Source organism: Lissotriton vulgaris, chromosome 2_1 (assembly GCF_964263255.1).
Source record: "Lissotriton vulgaris chromosome 2_1, aLisVul1.2, whole genome shotgun sequence".
Lineage (NCBI taxonomy): Eukaryota > Metazoa > Chordata > Amphibia > Caudata > Salamandridae > Lissotriton > Lissotriton vulgaris.
The window spans coordinates 136,307,963-136,329,447 of NC_141687.1; the positions used below are offsets into that span (position 1 = coordinate 136,307,963).

Consider the following 21,485-nt stretch of genomic DNA (forward strand, 5'->3'; position numbering starts at 1 on the left):
TGTTCTTTGTTAAAACGCACTAAAACAGCGCCTGAAAGGGGAAGACCTCCGTCCCTTTCAGCGTCGCTGCATCACGTGACACGGGGCCACGCCCACCCTCGTTAGCCACGCCCACTCCTCTCTTCTCCTATTATCATGCTCAGGACCCGACAGCGCAGCGGTCGAGCGCAGCGGGCACACCTTCAGCACGCCGAAGACACGCCAAAGACTAGCCCGTCTGTGCCCGTCCGTGTCAGGACGAGGCACGAGGTCGAGGCTCTATCTCCAACTGCACCCCCCAGATTGGTAAGAACGTCCTCCGCTTTGAGAGCGCTGCGCCCTACCCCTAAACCGAACTGCTCTCTGTCCAACCTTCACATAGTCGGAACCCATATTTGCTCCGAGTGTAAACTTTCCACTGACGTCCGCAAACCCTACTCTGACCCACCTAGGAGACGCAGGAAATGTAAAATTCCACGTAATAATGTACAGCCAACACACGTATTTTACAGTACTAACTGCAGATCATTGCCCAAGCACAAACATGAAATTTTTAATCTCCTCACTGAAGAATGTCCTAGCGCCATCTTCCTAACCGAGACATGGTTACATGACAGCGCTGGCCCAGACGTTGCTATTGCCCTCCCTGACAATTACGCCATTGCCAGACTCGATAGGGAAAAACAGGTTGGGGGCGGGATAGCCATCATTTTTAACAGAGAGTACAAATGCACTTTGGAATCTGTTCTAATTCCAGACTGTGAAGCGGGTCTGTTTAAAATTACCTTGAACCCCAATTTCACTATGTCAGGCCTTCTGATCTATCGTCCACCAGGTAACCCCTCTCAATGGGTATCAAACTTCGCAAATCTTATTACCCCCTACTATATGTCATCTAGCAATTTCTCTCTGCTAGGTGATCTAAATCTACACCTGGAAGATCCCACCATCCCCTCATGCTATAATTTTCTGGAAGATCTAGCTGCACTGAATTTATCTATTATCAACTCCAGCCCTACTCATATAGCTGGCCACTTGTTGGACCCCATAATAACTAACGTCAGTGAACTTACGTACATCGCTACCGTACCTTCTGGCTGGTCCGACCATCACCTCATCAGCTTTAGCATCTCTTTTCCACCCTCCCCTAGAGCGGAACAAAATACTATTGCCACTAATAGAAGGAACTGGAAGTCAGTCGACATAGATGCCTTAAATGCGGCACTCAAACAAAACCCTCCTAGCCCAAACTCCAACATGGACCACGTAGCAATTGAGACACAAAATTGGCTAACAAATGCCGCTAATAGCTGTCTGCCTTCTACTTACACCAAAGGGAGTAGACATCGTCCCCCGGCTCCTTGGTATAACGACAGCCTTAAAACCGAAAAGTCAAGATGCAAAGTATTAGAACGTAAATGGCGTAAAAAGTACGATCCTTATGCCAAAAAATGCTATCATGAAGCCAGAAACCATTATCACGCGGCGTGTACAAAGGCAAGAGCGGCCTTCGTCTCAAAAACAATCACCGAAGCAACTAACATGCCCAAAACCCTTTTTGCTAAAGTTAAGGAATTGGCGGGCGCACATACTACAGCCGCTGCACCCCCCTTAAGCGCTCAACAATGTCAGGCATTAGCTTGCTTCTTTACTGAGAAAATCGACAAAATTATCTCAGACATCAACACTAAAATATCCAACGCTGATCCTCCCCCTCCATCTAACCCCAGCCTTCCTCAACCCACTGCTGTTGACAAAAACCTGCTGGAAGCCTGGCCGAATCTCTCATTAGAGAATCTCAAAGGAATCCTAAAAACTGTCAAATCCGGTTCCCCTAGGGACCCCATCCCTATTAAAATTATAAAACAATTGGATGACCAGTCCCTGAATATCATTGCCAACCTCTTAAACTTATCCCTCGACCTCGCCACTGTCCCGGCCTTATGGAAGCACGCCATGGTGACACCCCTCTTGAAAAAGCCTAATGCTAACCCAGAAATATTGGCCAACTATAGGCCTATATCTCTGCTTCCTGCTTTTTCTAAGTGCCTCGAGAGACACGTACACTCCACGCTAGCCACTTTTGCAGAAGATAACCTCTTACTCCACCCTTCGCAATCTGGTTTCAGGGCTGGTTTCTCGACGGAGACCGCCCTGTTAGGTGTCACTGAAAATATCCGGCAACGTCTTGACCAAGGCCAAACGGTAGCACTTGTGCTGCTGGATCTAAGTGCGGCGTTCGATACCATCTCCCACGAAACGCTCCTTAGAGAACTACACACAAATGGCATAAGAGGAAAGGCTCTGGAATGGATCAAATCCTTTCTGGCAAACAGAACCTTTCAGATCGCATCAGAACAGGCAGAGTCAGACACCTTAACCGCAGCTCATGGAGTGCCACAGGGGTCCATCCTGAGCCCTTTGTTTTTTAATATCTATCTCAAACCGCTGGTAGAACTTGTTGAGAAGCTAGGGCTCACGCTCATGAACTACGCTGACGACACCCAAATCATTTTTTCCTTGTCTAATTCTTGTCCCCACTCCCCGTCACTACTCAAGGAAGGATTACTAAAAATACTGAACTGGATGACAGCAAACCAGTTAAAACTGAACGGGGACAAGACGGAAATTCTGATTTGGGGAAAAGACAAAGATCTCTGGAACCCCGCGCATTGGCCAGAACAGATGGGCATCCTTCCTACCCCGGTGTCCCATGCTCGAAATCTGGGTTTTGTACTAGACAACGCCTTATCCATGGATAAGCAGGCCAGTAAAGTCACTGGATTGTGTCTCACCATAATCAGATGGTTGAGGAAAATCAGAAGACCGTAGTCAATGCCCTTATCACATCAAGGCTTGACTACGGCAACATCCTATATTTAGGCGCAAATAAATCTGTCATTGGACGACTACAAGTGGCGCAAAACGCTGCGGTCAGACTCCTGTGTAAGATCCCTAGGAACGCTGGAGTCTCGAACCATCGCCGGGACCTTCACTGGCTCAGGATAGTATGGCCGAGATACCCGCCACCCCCTCTCAACACAATCCCCAAAGGAGGGAAACCGGAAACAGTTCTTGAGTTTTTGGAAGTGGGATGGAGTGACCATCCCGGCCGTATTTATTAAAACAAAAATTAAAACATTAAACGTTTCATGTTATGTACAATTTCATTACCATATTGCGATGTTTGGCTAACCTTAACAGATTCTCTAATACAGAGGTTCTCCTAGCCGAACTAGCATCCTACAAAACATTTCTTGACATATTGAAATTGTACAACCTAACGTTTAAGGGCCAACGGCAAGGTCATAACCGGTGTCAAGATCCCTAACCAGACTTACCCCTCCCACTTGGGCTGGGCGACAGCACGGAGGCGTACCTCAAGTGCAACTATTACCAATTTCCCTTGACTTGACGGGGGCACCTAAAGACTCGACGCCAGTTAAAGGTCGTTCGAATACTCGTGTGAGGTATCTAGAAGGTACCGTAGACCTTATCCCAACCCCACACAACTTACCGCATCTGCCGTCGCAGATGTCACTGGCCCCGGGAAATTCCCCAGGAGGGGGCTGTAACCCCTCCTACAAAGGAAGGGGCCTTGACCGCCTTTCCTTTACTTCCGGCGACCCATCCTTAGAAGGGACCGCCTCCCCATTGAGGGGCCAATGGCCACCTCTCCCGAGCGCTCCCATCCGTGTTGGGTGACGCCCACTCATAGGGATCTACTAATTAGTGCTTACCGATCATGACCTTACCGCCTACCAAATAAATACGACAGTGCTAACTACAACTCAGAATACATTGGCCACTATGACCGAAAGGGCATGCATAAAATTCAACACTAAATCTGAATCTCTTTAATGGTAAAACGTACTCAAACAGACCATTCTTTATTAACTCAATATCAACATGATACTCCAACCTGGAAACGAGAACACAAGCAAAATTAATCAACTTTATTAAAAACAACTGGCTGTCTTCAGGGGCTGGTGGGTGGGTCAAAATTGGCTCTTCGTTCTGTCCCGAGCTCACGTGCAGCGAGGAGGTGCAGCTTCAGAGCACAAGAACAAGAGGATGTCTTCTGGTCTTGCGTCCCTTTTTATCCGTCTTCAGGGCGGGCGTATACCCGCCCCTGCCTGCCCCGAGGGCGTGGCTGGCTGCGTCAGTGTCTAGGCCAGCCCACTCTAGGGCGGGAACAGGCGCGCCCCGGCTACGCCGCTTCGGGCATACCAGCCGAGACGCGCCTCCCGCCCAAAAATGGCTTCCCGGGGGGATCGAGGCACTCAGCCATACGTTCGGGGGGACCAAGTTGGTCGCCCCTTTCCATATGGCCGAGATACCCGCCACCCCCTCTCAACACAATCCCCAAAGGAGGGAAACCGGAAACAGTTCTTGAGTTTTTGGAAGTGGGATGGAGTGACCATCCCGGCCGTATTTATTAAAACAAAAATGAAAACATTAAACGTTTCATGTTATGTACAATTTCATTACCATATTGCGATGTTTGGCTAACCTTAACAGATTCTCTAATACAGAGGTTCTCCTAGCCGAACTAGCATCCTACAAAACATTTCTTGACATATTGAAATTGTACAACCTAACGTTTAAGGGCCAACGGCAAGGTCATAACCGGTGTCAAGATCCCTAACCAGACTTACCCCTCCCACTTGGGCTGGGCGACAGCACGGAGGCGTACCTCAAGTGCAACTATTACCAATTTCCCTTGACTTGACGGGGGCACCTAAAGACTCGACGCCAGTTAAAGGTCGTTCGAATACTCGTGTGAGGTATCTAGAAGGTACCGTAGACCTTATCCCAACCCCACACAACTTACCGCATCTGCCGTCGCAGATGTCACTGGCCCCGGGAAATTCCCCAGGAGGGGGCTGTAACCCCTCCTACAAAGGAAGGGGCCTTGACCGCCTTTCCTTTACTTCCGGCGACCCATCCTTAGAAGGGACCGCCTCCCCATTGAGGGGCCAATGGCCACCTCTCCCGAGCGCTCCCATCCGTGTTGGGTGACGCCCACTCATAGGGATCTACTAATTAGTGCTCACCGATCATGACCTTACCGCCACAGGCCCGGATAGTTGACCGGCTATCCGGGCCCCCCACAAAATTCCTAGCTAAAGGTCATGTTTCAACGTTTTTAACCATGCTAAGAAGTCTCCTATGAGTAACTCATTTCCCACCCGAGACAAATGCACACCATCCCCTAGATACATACTGTCATCATTAATACAACCGTGCGAGATAGAATGCAATGTCCTGGAACGAAACAACCTACTCACTTTGTTATTAAGTTTTCTAACAGAATGGTTCAAGGCAGGAATCAAAACAGCCCCCCGCCACACTTTTCGTGGGATCGTATGAGACCACGCAATTATGCACCCCGGAACTTTCCTCGCCAACCAACTTACAGTGGAAAGCATTGCCTCCAGGAGAAGTCGTCTACCGGTGGTGACCAAATCATTGCCCCCTAAATGTACTATGACTATAGACGGCGGTGACCTCGTCCGCCCTAACAAACCCTCAAAGAATGCCTGAAACTGGTCAATACAGAGACCGCCCCTTCCGTAGAAGGACATTCTGTACCCGTATTCCCCAGCTACGTGAATCATGTCACCTGCTTCGAATACGTCTGCGGCACGCCTCACGTATGAGTGGCCCACGACCCACACCTCCTTTCTCACAGCCGGTGATGTCTGACCGCTGGCCTGGTGTTGGGTCGACTGCATAGTCCGCCCCGCCTCGAAGGCTTGCGTAACTGAAAACCAAACAAAAGACAGGAAGCGTGAGTACATTATAACAGCTTCACAACATGTGCAACCGCACATACCTTTTATAACAATTGGAGGACCAACGCCCCACTCGTTTTACTTGTTCCACATTAAGACCCCTGGCTGTAGCTTCAGTGGCAGCCCCTATCCGAAAGGAATGGGTCCCAAACTCACCCGGGTCCAAGCCCGCTGCGGTAATTGACATCGCGAGCACCCGTTGAAACTGAAACTTCGTCAGTGGGGTGGCGTCCGCGTGTCTCAACAATGTCCCCCCCCATGATGCCACCCTTTGTGCTAGGTAATCTTCTAAACACTTCACCGGACACATGGAGGACCCTGGAATCCTGCGAATGACTATGCAGTCTCCCACCCCACCTTGATCGGTTTTTGACTTGACAAAGGATACAGTCATCGTCTCACCCCTGATCTGAACGTGTTCCCGGCACAAACCCCCCACCACATCCCGCTTGCTCCTTGCTACCAGCTCACTTATCCTCATTGCCCCGTGAAATGCAAGCGTGAAAGCAGCTCGGAACAAACAGGCCTCGAACTGAGACGAGCATGTGGCGGGGAGTGTGGCCAGCAACTGGGACAACCTATCCAGACCTATCGGGTGCCTCTCATCTACTTTGCGACCCTCAAGGCGTTGCCACCCACGCAGCGCTTTCTGTACCACGAAAGACGCTGTCGGGTCCTGGATATTATGAGCCCTGGCAACAAAGGAAATGGCAGCACGATGCCTCTGGGCTGTAGCCACCGACTTCCCAGCCTTACGCAAGGACATCAGAAAATGTACTACCCAATCCTCATGCCCCCAAAGCCCCCCTCTCTCAGTCCCCAAAAAGGCTAAATAAGCCCGAAACGCCCCTTCGTATGCCTTCCTCGTCCTTGGTGCTAGACTCTCTCCCACGAGGTAACGAAGTTCGGGGCACCGAGAGACCAGAGAGCTTCGGGAAAGGGTGCTGGCTCTGGGTCCGCTGAGGGAAGGAAACCCGAGAAAGCCTGCATTTGAAAACGAGACAGTGCATCAGCAGCCTGATTCATCACCCCTGGGACATGTTTTGCTCTGAATACCACGTTCAGTTGCATACACAGTAAGACAATTTCTTTAAGCAGCCTTAAAATCATTTTACAACGTGCTGCCTGACTATTGATGCATTCTACAACGGTCATATTGTCAGACCAAAATATGACAGAGTGATTTTTGAATCCATCGGGCCAGGTTCTGAGGGCCACCAAAATGGGAAACAGTTCAAGGAAAGCAATATTACTCGTCAGCCCCTCTTCATGCCACCATGTTGGCCACCTTTGTGCCGACCATTTTGTGCCGAAGATGGCGCCGAAACCCATGCTTCCCGCTGAATCCGTCCATAGACCAAGCTCTTCAGAGGACAAGGCCGGTTTGTTCCAGACGACTTGACCATTGAAATCCGCCAAAAATGCTAACCAAATACGCATGTCTTGGCGGACCTCGGCCGATAATCTCGTGCGATGATGACCCTCTTTTAGGCCGACCATCGCCTGGGCAATTGAACGGGAGAAGGGGCGGGCCATCGGGATCACCCTTAGGGCAAAATTCAACTTCCCCACCAATTGCTGCAATTGATGCAGCGTAACTTTAGATGCAGTAATACACATTTGCAGGGCTGCCCTGAATTTCGACACTTTGGCAGCTGGTAAACGAAAACAACCCTCACTAGAGTCCAACTCGATCCCGAGAAACTCGAGGCAAGTCGTGGGACCCACAGTTTTACCTGGTGCCAATGGCACGCCAAATTGATTCATTAAAACACAAAATTCAATCAAGGCCCGGGCACATTCATCATCCCCAGCGGCCCCAAGGAACAGAAAGTCATCGAGGTAATGCATCACATTTCGAAAACCCGTTTTCTTCGTGTAAACCCATTGTAGAAAACTACTGAATTTCTCGAAATATGCACACGATATAGAGCACCCCATCGGCATACACCTATCCATGTAATACGGGGAACACTAAACGGGCCGGCAACCCGACCTCGGGTAACCTCTTTCCGGATCTTATCCTGTACTACAGTCGTATGCTGCAGGACGGAAAGTTGGTTTTTGCACGTCCCGACACCCTGAAAGTTCCCCACCGGGATGCGGAAACCATATGAAAAACCGTTTCGTAGCACCCCAGCAGAAGTACGATCTGGGTATTCGCTGAGCCAGGGAATCATCGCCAGGGTATCAATCGGGGTTGGTAAAGGCGCCCCTCGGACTATATTAGACCTGTTTGGCGCCTCCTCTACCCCCATTTTCACCCGATTTGGCTCTGCACGAGGACTCAGGATGGGGTGCCCCACAACCACTACATTCGTGTTTGAATTTACAAGATCCCGGGGGCCTAGTACATTTACTTTTGTTGAAATTGAAACAGAAACCCCTCTTCCCTGTATTGCCGGCGGGTCTCGGGTAATCGTCTGTACCCGTACCCGACCGAAAGGGCGTCCCCCCGTTTTGGCGGGAGGACTCACCAACAGTACTCCCCACCAACGGCACTTTCAACATCCCCGACTCTTTCATTTTATTCCATGTCAAAGAATCGTAACAGTCCCAGGTTAAACTTTTGTTATGCTCCATCGCTTTCCTGAAAAGGTTGTCATAACAGAACCATTGGTTACCTTGGTGCGATGTCGAGTACCCCATAATTCGTGACTGATATACTGGAAATTCAGGGAGCAATTCAGGCCTACGTTCCCCCAAAATTGACGTAAAAATTCCCCAAGCATTACCCCAGTTGCCAATATTCTCATTCACTTTAAAGGCGGCCATTTTGGCGCGCCAAACACTCGGATGCATCAGATCCTTTTGACCCTTAACAGTTTCGACCTCATAGTGATCAACGAGCAGGGAGAAAATGTTTACGTATTCCCCCGCCCAAATCTTTTCCTTTATTGCCAAAGGAACATGTTGCCCCAATTTTTCTCTACGAGAGGGTGTTGACTCATCCCTTGCGATCGGCAATGGCCGCTTACCTGCACCGGACGCTACTTCCGCCCCTCGTGGCTTGTCTATCACCGCATCCGGCGCGGGCACCTTGGCTGTATCACGTTTCTCGTGCAACTGTTTCACGAGTGCTTGCGCTTCGGCAGCCATGGCGCCCTCAGTACTGTCCCCCAACCACGCTGCTAGCTGTGCCGCCAACTCGGGAGGCATACCCTCAGCGGATGTCGGGGTGACTACGACCGGAATCGGGTTCCCTTCCTGCGGTACCGGGGCCGGTACCGGGGCTGGCGGCTCGAGCGGGGAACAGGGAACCGGGACGTCTCCCCCGACCGGCCCCCTTCTCGGCCTCTTAGGCCTCCCTCCGGCCGGTGGACGCCCCGATCCCTCCTCGCCGTCTCGCCCCGCCAACTGCTTCTTTATCTCGGACATTTCCTTCATGAGAACCCGAACCATCTGGTCAGTCGACATTCTCTTCGCGCCTTTCTTGGGCATCTTTCAAACGAAGTATCTAGAAGACAAAAAGAAAGATTAAAACGCTCAAAATTGGCTCTTCGTTCTGTCCCGAGCTCACGTGCAGCGAGGAGGTGCAGCTTCAGAGCACAAGAACAAGAGGATGTCTTCTGGTCTTGCGTCCCTTTTTATCCGTCTTCAGGGCGGGCGTATACCCGCCCCTGCCTGCCCCGAGGGCGTGGCTGGCTGCGTCAGTGTCTAGGCCAGCCCACTCTAGGGCGGGAACAGGCGCGCCCCGGCTACGCCGCTTCGGGCATACCAGCCGAGACGCGCCTCCCGCCCAAAAATGGCTTCCCGGGGGGATCGAGGCACTCAGCCATACGTTCGGGGGGACCAAGTTGGTCGCCCCTTTCCAAGAACAGAGTTCGCTTCAAGGCCTTGAACTACATGTTCAAATAAAAACAGGAGGAGCCCCAAAATACCTCCTATCCCTTGCTTGCCTCTACACACCTAAGAGAAACCTCCGGTCCCAGACAGCAGCATGGTTCTGTATACCAAGGTTCAAACGTGCAAGATCAGGGGGCAGATCTTTTGCCTATCTTGGACCCTCCCTGTGGAACACGCTTCCTCCAAGCATTCGGAAGGAAGATAACTACCATAGCTTCAGAAAGCTTGTAAAGACCTGGCTGTACGAACAATAATCCCCCATAATCTCCCTCCGTCTCTGTCTTTTCGTCTCTAGCTGTGTCTAGGCGCTGGGAAACCCTTTTTGGGTAGCTGTTGCGCCCTATAAATTGACAAAATAAATAAAAAATAAAAAATAAATTGCTGTGTTGGTATGTTTATGAACTGTGCTGTTTGATGTGGTTTATTATTGCATTGTTATGTTATGTTAATTTGTTGCTTTATGGTGTGGTGAAGTGTTGTGTTGTTGTAATATGCTAGTATTTTGTGTTTTTCGTGAGTTTTGTGTCAAGTAATGCTTTGTTGTTTTCTTGTGTTTCCGTATTGTTGTACCTCAACTGCAGCCTGTCTACAAAAAATGAATAATGATAGGCCCACTTTAATGATCAAGCAATAAAAGGTGTTTGCACCACTTATTGTGCTATTTATCATTGAAGACATGTAATAACACCTGCCAAAAATGTTTAGTAATAAAGCACTAGATGTTTATAAATCCCATTTTATGGTTGGTAAGAAATCTTCTGGCACCAGTAAACATTTCATATTTTTAATCATAAGTATGAACATATATTTTTATTAGGTAACTATGAAATCTTGCACACATCACACCACATCAGAAACTAGAACAAATTGACCTTGACAGCATTCATATCAAGCATTAGCAAAACCGTATTGAATTTTGGGGTCTCAAAAAAGTGCACAGTACGATAGCACTCGCTAGTATTTAAGCAAACTACTTTGTGTGTGGATGTGCTTTTGTGAAAAGTCTGCATGCAGTAAGAGCAGCATACCATAAATCACGGTGAAATCAGTCTATGCCTCACACATTGCCCCTTGATGCTTGAGTGGGCTGAAGGAAAATGTTAATGACATAACCACAGACAAATGGATGTAGTGTGGCTAAAACCCCCTAAAAGAAAATATGTAATACACATAATTTTAATAAACTGAAAAGTCCTTGGCTAACACAGACCTAAAAACGCCAATTTTATTGCCATTGGCTGTGAGCCTATTGTATTTGAGAATGAAAGAAAGAAAGAAAGGAAGAAAGGAAGAAAGATAGGAAGAAAGAAAGAAGAAAGAAAGAAAGAAAGAAAGAAAGAAAGAAAAGAAAGAAAGAAGACAATAAAGAAACAATCAAAGACGGATAGAAAGGAAATATGGCAAGAAAGAATGCAAGAAAACAAGAAAGAAGGCTAGAAAGAAAGGAAGAAGGAAATGAAAAAATAGGCAAGTGAGAAAGAGTGCAAAAAGAAAGACAACAAGAAACAATGAAAGAAGAAAGAAAGCAAAAAATGAAAGAAAATATAGAAAGACAGAAGGAAGGAAAGCAGAAATTATAGAAATAAAAAGAAAGGAAGTAATAAAGAATCAATGAAAGAAACAAGGAAAAGAAGAAATAAGCAGGAAGAAAAGATTAAAGGAAAGATGGAAAGAAAGGAGGACAGCAGGAAAGAAACAAGGAAAGCAGGATAGAACGATGGGAAGATGAAAATAAAGAAAGAACAATGGAAAGAAGGAAAGAAGAAAAAACTGAAAAGGGGTAAGGAAGGAAGATAAAGTAAGATAGAAAGCATGAAAGAAAGAAAGAGCGAAGAAAGAAAAGAAACAAAGAAGTTAATAAACAAAAACAACTGTTACAAGTGCTGCAAATTAAACACAATAAAGGCTGATTTTCTATGGGGGCAAAGTTTATTAAAATACCATAGGTGAAATTCCGTCCAGAGTAAACGTGCTCTGAAGAACTAACTGTCTATTTAAGAATTCACATGTATATGATTGAAGTTGCTTCTGTACTGCATTCATATTAAGAGTATAACAATATGGAACAGTTTCAAATGGTTGCAATCGGTTAGACTGTGAAATACCATTAGTCAGATAAACAAAAGTCACCTCAAAAGAAATCTACTACAGCATTGGCAGGAGGCGGGAACTGATAAATGTAGAATGTAGGCAAGACTAAAGCATTTATAAAGTAAAGAACATGAACTCTGGCACTGCAGGGACCTACCTTGTGTACGCATGTGTTCATTGTGAAAGAGCAAAATACAGTCACTTAAAGTGAAGTTAATGAGTGGATGTAGTAGGCAGGCCCATTGCCCCATGCTGTGTGCTATAGTGGGCAGAAGCAAAATGCGAATGACCGACCAATGCCTGAAGAGAGGTGGCTGAATGTCCCCTTTTAAATAAGTATATAATAGATATAATTCTAGGAAAAATCACAAGGCCTTGGCTAGCACCATCACTAAATATTAGTTTGTGAATAAGATGTTTTAAGCTGTTGCGAATATCTCCAGTAGGGCTGACTTGAGCGCCCCTCAAATTACCTCAATCTCCATTGATTCCATCACTACAAACCTCCAACAGTGCCCTTCATCTCTCCATAGCCTCTCTCTGAGACACATTTCATTTTTCTATAGCGATAATCATAGTTCACTCACACTCGGTACTGTGGTTTGCATGGTACACATTCTTTGCTGCAGTCACATTAACCCTCTGCGCTACTGTAGGATGTTAAAATTGCCACTAGGCAAAACTCCAATCACTCTGCAACAAGCACATTAATCACCAAAGTATGTTGATTTTTTTTATTGTTGCCTGAAAACTGCTGGACACACAATGAACTCTGCAGCATGTACTTTTAAACTCAAAACTTATTTTTAAACACACTCTCAAAGTCAGTACCAGTTGCGGCTGCACTGGATCCACCACCATAAAGCCAGCCCTGTCGTCCAGCAGTACATTTGAAATGAAAACGATTGCAAATGTGGCTCAAATAAAAGTACAAAACAATACAAGAAGTTTACAATCAGGATGTTCAACATTATGGATAACTGTTCGATTTCGAAAATATCTGCTAGATATTGTCACAATTAATAATCTTATTTGCTCCGAGATTTCATGTCTAGTGCCAAAAAGCATCATTCTAGAAGCCAGAAATGATCAATTCTTGAGGTTTTGTCAGACAGCCAGCCATTTCCATTACACTAGAGATGCATCAAGAATCAGGACTTTGCTTCAATGTACTTAGAAATGCCATGCCAAGAATTGCTATGATTAATATAGTCCTAATATAGAAGTACAGCTGCTATTGCAAGCTATATCTGTTTTTATAACTTAAATGTCATTTTCTTCATGGAAAACCTGTGAAAAAACGTCTTACCTGTCTTTGACGTTTTTGAAATCTTTTCTTGCCAAACTGTTGACACACGTTTCGATCATTTTCTCGATCTGAGCTGTAGTTGTAGAAGTTATGCCTGTTTTTTCTTGGGTGGCAATTAAGTCCATTGGTGACCCCTTTCAGTTTCTTATTTCCCAGCAGATTCTGACGTTTTTCAGGGCGTTCCAGAGGGGCAAGTGCAATGTCCTTCTGAAAAGAGAGGAGACCATCACTGTATAACAAGGTATTTTGATTCCAGTAGAACCCAGCGGTTACACATTTGCTAATGATACGCATTATATTTCAGGTTAGATGTTAGTTTATGTCACTTGCAGATTACCACTATGTCCCCTTCCCATCAACTCATTCCCTTCCCTCCACTTTGCATCATTTTGAAGAGAACTTCCACATTCTTAACATAGATCCTGTGTCCTTCTACCCCTAAGTTTTCTGTCCCCATGTGTTTTAGCAAAGATAAAGGCATGTACATACAATGGGTTATTTACAATATCATGCTGTACTCTCCATAGGATTAAGCCCTTTATAAAATGACTCAGTAGCTCCATACTAGGAGTATGGAGTTTAAAACCTAAAAACTGAGCAAATGTGGTGGCATACGTGTGAGCCAATGCCCTCTGTTGTATAGAAGACCACATATGGTAATATGCCTGCTCCTCACGCAACCCACTGAACAGCAAAATAGTGATGCATTAAGGGTCAAGAACATAGCTTTGAAAAAACTACTCACTCATATCTGGCAAGCAACCACTTAATTAAAGTACATTCCCTCTTGGACAGAAAGAGTAAGGTGGTGGTTCTGTATCCTCTACTAAAGACATGCCTCCCTTTTTGATCTAACAGTATCCGCAGTATTTGGAATACCCGCTTACCTTGCTTCATAGGCCAAACTTAATTCTCAGCTAACACATTCTCACTCTACGAGGAAAAACTATCTACAGAAAATGTATTAAATAATTTTCATCAGCAAGTGTGGGTTATCCACTGGCCATTAAGGCATCCTTTATTTTGTAGCTTGACAAGGGACTTGGGTAGGTTCCTAACTAGTTGTTGTTAATGCTAATTGGAAGCTGGAAGTATCTAAAGGGATGTTGCAATATTTTTAATACCATGATTGTATTTATTGTATGTGCTAGCTCTTAAACTATTTATTAATGTATATGCATTATTGTCAATTTAAATATACATTTTAAATTATCATTATAACCAATGTATTAAATGTATTGGCTGGTCTATCTTTTTTTTACTGTACACTTGTAGTTTCGGTTTATGTTCTATATTGAAAAAAACGAGTTTTTTTTTAAAGAAAGTGTAGGATATTAACTGAGCTCACCTACAAAAGACTCATAGCAGTGTTACAGAATAAAGGCCAAGCTAGTTATTACTTCCATGCTCATTGCACCATTTCAAGTGAGATGTTTTAGCTGTATAATAAAAAATAAAAAAAAATCAGATACTAGCTCAGCATACAATTTATTATTTTTATCTAGGCAAGCAAATTACAAATTATACACTGGAAAAGCGAAGTAAACCGTTTTAATACCTATGTTTAATTTTAATTTAATGTTTAATTCGGATCATTACAGTTAGTAAATGGAATATCGAAAAATGTCAAATGGCAAGGTAGGATAGTAGGAATTTAGACACAAATGAATTTTCAGTAGTACAGATTGAATAAAGTATATAATCTCTAGCACTGATGCAAAATCCTATTTTATTGCCTAAGAATAGAACACAAACAAAGCTAGCAGCATGCCAGGAAAATGTTCCTCGTCCGAAAACACTACCTCGTCACTGCGATTTATCTGCTAAATAATCGATCTTTAGATGTGTGGCCGCTTGGACTCATATTCTCTTGGTGCAAAATGTGTTTCTAGACACCCACCTCTGAAGAGCTTTCCCATTGTCTATGAGCCTGATGTATTAGTGATTAAAAGGAGATAGATCCACAACATACTCTTTGGCAGCAACACAATTTATTATTTGAATTCATTTGAAATTATATTTACTATGTTTACTTTATGGAGAAACCTTTGTCACCAAAGAGTCATAGAAGGTCTATCATCGGCAGTGGTGGTGGGTAGTGATGTATTTATTTTACCTGCTTGTCTTGTGAAGTCTTTGAAACAGAAGATATCAGTAACTGTAGCTCCTCTGGGTACCCGCCTCGCCAAGGACACCTGTGTGCCATTTAGAGGCTGGTTAATAATGTTTGGACCCGGTTGTATAATTTGGACCCTATTTCCTAAAAGGCTTTGCTAGTGGTCGTGCTACAAGGCAACATGGTGCAGGACCATGGAAGGATAAACTTTCATGCACAAAAGCTACATTGTGCTGAAATGTGACCCACGTGCTGCAACTAAATAAATAGCGGGACCCCAAATCAGTCAGCAGGGGACATCGGGGAACTTACTTTTTCAAACAAAAGCGGTCCCATGCATTCACGAATATGAGACAATAAATATAGACAGAATCAGTTCTATATTTTGAGCGACATGTCCAGCCGGACAGAGGTCTTTTAAGTTTACTCAATAAACAAATAATCCGTACAATTGGAATACCTTCAACTAATCACCAGTGTGGTACACAAGCCTGTGCCCAACACTAACGGATCAAGTACAAAAGGTAGGTTACGAACATAGGTTACGAACATAAAAGGGCTTTTAAGGCAAACAAACGTTTTCTGTATAGAATACAGTTGTACAGAAAAATCAACACAGCACCATTACATTACATAGCAATCACGTTTTGTATAAGGTGCTGGACAGGTCGACGGCGTTTCGGTCCCCCTATTAATCATAGGGACCATCATCAGGACATTTGAATAATGCCTTAACGTTATTAGCCTCTAATTGCCCGGACACTCGTGTGTGGCCGGAAAAGAAGTGTAACCTGTATTAGGTTCAGCAGCCCAGGATCAGGCGCGTTTTGTACTGCGTTACAATATCGTAATCCGACGGTGCCAGGATAATACCGGGTTAGTCGATAATTCAGTATGTTGCCAACATACTGAATTACCGACTAACCCGGTATTATCCTGGCACCGTCGGATTACGATATGCAAGGGACCGCTGTTGTTTGAAAAACTAAATAAATAAAGTCAACATTTATAAAACGCAAACTTATCACCCCTATGGGTATCCAAGCGCTGGGAGCCATCGAGGAGATTAAGTGAGGTATTGCCCAGAGTCACATGATGCTGAGCTGCCACCGGCAATCGAACTGTGAGCCCGGCGCTCTGGAGTCAGCCACTCTTGCTGCTGCACCACACTTCTCCTACACCTCTTTGCTCAATACTGCTGCATATGCATGCATGTATGCATGTGTTGGTAGACACACAGAACGTTAGGTCTGTGCACATATCCAGGTCTACTAAAATAGCCTGGCCTGGCACTGCACCAAATCCAAATGCTATGGAAAAGCAAGTGCAGAGAGAAGGTCAAGTGGTATATCTTTTGATATATCGAACTGTAACATGTGCATTGCCCCAAGCACACATTTGAGATGCCTGACCCGCTGTTGCTGTCTAAACCTAAGAATCTGTAGGGGGGGAAACCCCTCTAGTATAAATATTAGGCCCAGCATTGCTAGCTCACCTTTTCAAAACAGCGCAACGTTCAATAATTCAATATCATGCAGATTTTGCACGCGTGCCTCATATTATGCTGCCAGCAGGTTACTTTTACTAAAACCGGTGCAACATTGTTTTCAATTCAATGCAGCATTTTAAATTTTCATGCTGAGCTCTATTGCCTGGAAGACAGTAAACCTGGGCCTTTGAGACTGAAAACTGAAGGTAAAATGAAGAATAAAACAGATGCAAAAATCATTCGTAAGGGTTGCAGGACAGATCAAGTGGGTTATAACCAGAGGTTGCACATAGTCTTTTTATGACCTTCAAGAATATTCAAGGGATCTTCTGGTAAGTGAATGGGAAGCCCCCCTATAAAAAAACAACTTGCCTTTTAATTATTGTATTCTATTCTATTCTTCTTAGTGTGGAGCCAAGGTCACAGTCTGCAGCAGCAGCACACTAAAGTACATTATTCCATTCCACGGCCAGACTGGGTAACCAAAAGCAGCCTTCATCTCCTATCTCATTTCCTTTCTTTCCATCCATCTATGTTCTTCCTCTCCTTCTGTTCTCTGTCTGATCGCCTTCCCCCACCTCTCTATCTTTCTCTCTCTCTTGAGGCCTACCCTTGTCTGCTTCAATTAACCTCGTGGAACTGGGGAAGTGCTGCCACAAGAGCAGCCCCCTACACTAACCAAACAGCCTTCAGCCCATTGGGAAATGCCCGGTGGAACAAATGGTCTGTCCAGCCCTGTTCTTTGCAAAAACATACGGGGAGACAGTTCTCCTTTCTTATTGTACATCTTCATCCACGTTTCTGGGATCTGTCTCCAGTGTCTAAAGTCTGACTTACCCTAAACATTGATATTTCATCTCTCATTGAAAAAACCACGAGGGTCTACTGTCTGATGTCCAAGCTTACATGGACCCTATGAAGGATGTAAAAGCATCCTCTAGGAGTTGCAATGAACTTCGACTACCTGGCATCTGCTTTTCTTGCTCGGCAACGTAGTGAATTACTTATTAAAGTGCCTCAGGACTGGACATTTTTGCCTGCTTACTTATTTAAAAGGAAGGTGTTTGTAGGTTCCATTGCTGAAGTGACTGAACCAATACACTGAATGAATTAAATCAAAAATGTATCAAAAATGGAAAACCGAGGGCTTCTGGGAGTGTAAAATGTGACCCCAGCAGTGAATTCTTACTGTTTATATATATTTTTTGAATGTCGGCCTTTATATCGCTTCCCCATCCTCACATTCCTCTTTCTTCTCTGCCATTTGTGTCATTTCTCCTCTCAATCAGATCGGAGAGCCTTCCGTCATTTCTCCCCTACATCACCTCTTGTCTTCCTTATATCACCTTTTCATCATCTCTCTAAAAATATCTTCATGACATTTCACCTCAATCCTCACGCCTTTTTAACATCTCTCACATTCTCTGTCTCATCCCATCATCATATATTTCCTACAACATCTCCATCACCTCTGTGATCTCTCAGCCCCATCATATTTTCCTCCAATGCTTTTTCTCTTTATCATCTCTTTCCAGACTACTGCATCTCTCTTTCAACACATATATCATTTAGAGACACACCTTTCATGACGATAACCTCCTCTGTTGCTTCTTTCCATCACCTGTCAGCTCCATTACTTTATCCCTCAATATTCTTCTTTCTCTAAAGTATTCTCTCCATCATCTCTTCACTCTATCCTCTCTCTGGTTTATCATCCTGCAACTCATTCACCTCTTCCCGCCATCTCTCCTTATATCATTTTTCTTCACCAGCTCCCTTCTACACCTCTACCTCCATCATCTCTACTATCACATCTCATCTAGACACTCGCCCTTCATCACTCTACCCTCCATTGAATGCCCATTCCAACACATAATTTCTCTGGTAATTCACATGTTTATTAGATCTGCTACTTCACGTCTTCAACTATCAACCTTTCATCTCTAAACTTTCTTCTTCATTCATCTATCTCTCCTTCCCTCCATCAATCCTTCCCTTATTCTCTCTCCCTTATTTCATCCTCCTCCTTCACTTCTTCATTCCACAATTGCTCTCATCAACTGTCTCTTTATCCACTCTTCAGACCATTACCAGTCTTCTACTTCTCCTTTCCATTTACTCCCAAGGATGTTCAAAGACATGGTTGATCACAGCATCACCCATGCCGCTAACTAGAGGTAGCTGGTACCTAACATATATTTACATGAGGGATAGATTACCTACTTGGGTGTTTACCCCGTATTAAAGATCATTCAGTGTATAGAGACCACTGAGTAATGTGTGCTATACAAATGTGGTCAGTATACAATGTATAGTTGACTTACAGAGACAATGATGCTCCACATTTTTAAGAAATGAATTAAATAACATGATCATATATCTACCATTGTATGTGTACTTCTGTGCATGTAGGCTGAAATTCAAGTCTGTCCTCTATGTCTGAAGTTTTTTTTACAGTGCTTCCCTCTTTAAGAAATCGCCAGTAGGTGTGTGATTTGACTACAAAATCTGGTAATCGGGTTGTCAGTAGTTTTTTCTGCTCAAGTACAGATCCCACCAATAATTACCAGGAGATGCAGCGGTAATACCAGGTGTTGAACAGGTAATGCTGTGCATCTCCTGGGGATTTTCAAAGATATTTGCAGGGGCTTTTTACTGCTGTTCAAATGGAATGGTAATAAGTGACTTTTCCACCATTATTCATATATTTTCCAGAGCAAACTAAAAATACACCAATATTGGTTGCAATTCGTGGCATTTTGCACTCAGCCTCTTCCACCACACTTGGTGTCCGAGGGTGTAATCTGGCCTAAGTCTAAATATTGCAGGTAAGTAGCCCCATGATATGTTTAAGAGCAGGACCCATAATTTCGTAAGATGGTGCTGAAGTTGTGCTACACTGTTTTAGCCTTCCATCAGCACAATCTAAAAGAGGCCCAAGCACGGGCTACACAACACTATTGGCTCAGATGTGGCATCATAAATTGAGACATCAGACACCACAGTGATGTTGGCCCTAGACGCTTTAGCGTCACTTTACCATCTATGAGCCTGGCAGCAGGAAGGAAGCTGCTTGCAGTGATTAGTAGCCAACAGGTGGCCAAGCTGGACCCAAAAACACACCACACTCTCCATCCAGTCATTTACATCTGTAAAAGGCAACCTTAGAAGTAAAATAAAGACTTACTGACTCTTCCATGGTGAAAAAAACACAAAGGCAGGACGGATGACACTATGAAGAAAAGATGGCTGGGAGGGATTGATTGGCCCACACAAAACAGAAGATTCTTGGCCTACATATCATTGGAAGGTACTATATGTAACAAGCAGACATAATACAGAGCAATTAACTAATTAAGGGGCCGATTAGGATTGCGGTGATTCCGCATCCTCTGGGCCGGCGGAAGCCACCGCAGGCCCGGAGGATGCGGAATCACCGCAGCAGTGACTTTAAAGACCCCCCGCCAGATTAGGATGGCTGGGGGGTCATCGGCGGACGGGAAAACCGTCCGCCGCTTTTCCGCCGTGGTCACCTTCCGACTGTGGCGGAAAAGCTCTAATATGGTGGCGGTGTCTATCTGACACCGACACCATATTAGAATGGGGCAGGCAACATGCTTTTCCACTGCAGCTTTTCTGCCGTGGAAAAGCATGTGGTGTTTTGAGTTTGGGCGCCCATTGCGGGCCCCCAGGGTGTCAGGGGTTGGGGGGTGCACATGGGGGTTACCTATGGTGCCCCCCTGCATTTACATGCACAAAGCGGCAGGCACCGCGCGGTGCCTGCTGCTTTGTGCATGTAAATGCAATACATGAATTTTTAACCTTGCGGCCGGTGCTGCTTCAAGCAGCACCCGCCGCAAGGTTAAAGATACGGGATGTGACCGCCAGGGGGGCGGTCACATCCTAATTGGCATGGAGGGACCGCCGCTGCCCCTGCGGACAGTCCCTCTACCTCGGGGGTGGCGGAGGGACGCAGGTCCGTCCGCCATCTTAATGACCCCCTAGGTTGTGTGTGTGGGTGTGTGTGGGTCCCTTATCCTGGATGAATGCATCCAATGACTAGCGGTGTTGGGTACCAGGTGCTTTGCTGCACAGATGCAAACTAAGGTAGTGGGTACCTGGGTACAGTTACAGTAATGTCGATGCTCTGGTCTATGGTAATGTGTTGGTTATCTGGCCTATGGTGCAGGGAAAACACGCTTTTCTTCCTACTCACAAATGCCCAGACGAGGCCTGCTTTTTTATTCTATAAATACGCTTTTCAGCGTGTACACCGTGAAATGGTAGGACCCTGGGAAACGAGCTCGGCTGCTCCCACCATGATTGCAGGACTGCTTGCTTTATATAACATCTTGCCACAGTTTCAATAAGTCGAAAACAATATCATTTTAACACGCTGTTATTTTGAAACTAGTGAAGCTTAAAAGAACTAAAATATATATCTCAATTCCACAGGTAAAGCTAATGCTTCAATTTTGCGCAGAACTCCCTTCATGTGAAAAAAAAGAGTCATCCCCAGGTGGAATTTGTTTTCCTTTGAATGTTAATGGACCTGAAAAAATATATTTCTTAACACCTCTTTTATCTTATTCCCAGCTGTCTACCTTATGTGAGACAAGAAGCTGGAAAATGGATCAAACTCCCCCGGGCTAAAAGAAAACAATGTATTCATGGGCAAAACTGCATGTAGTCTACTTTGCAAAAGCAAGTTTAGTAAACTAAACTACATGTAAATTATGCGGAATATTTACTAAAATGGCTTCTGTCGTGAATATCTTCCCTTTACCATTCTTCCATGTTGTTTACAATAAAATGTCCCAATGAGTGTAGACTTTCTACTATTAACTCCAATGGAGC

General features: G+C 45.1%; 1 long non-coding RNA gene across 1 annotated transcript in view; it reads right to left on the reverse strand.

Annotated features, from left to right (window-relative positions):
• The window catches only part of LOC147729699 (uncharacterized), a 542,264-nt gene extending 529,049 nt beyond the window's left edge, over window positions 1-13,215 (reverse strand). Inside the window, exon 1 of the long non-coding RNA XR_015308300.1 lies at window positions 13,024-13,215. This is a non-coding gene — a long non-coding RNA (uncharacterized LOC147729699). The remainder of the gene's footprint in view (window positions 1-13,023) is intronic.
• Between the last annotated feature and the right edge of the window lie 8,270 nt (window positions 13,216-21,485).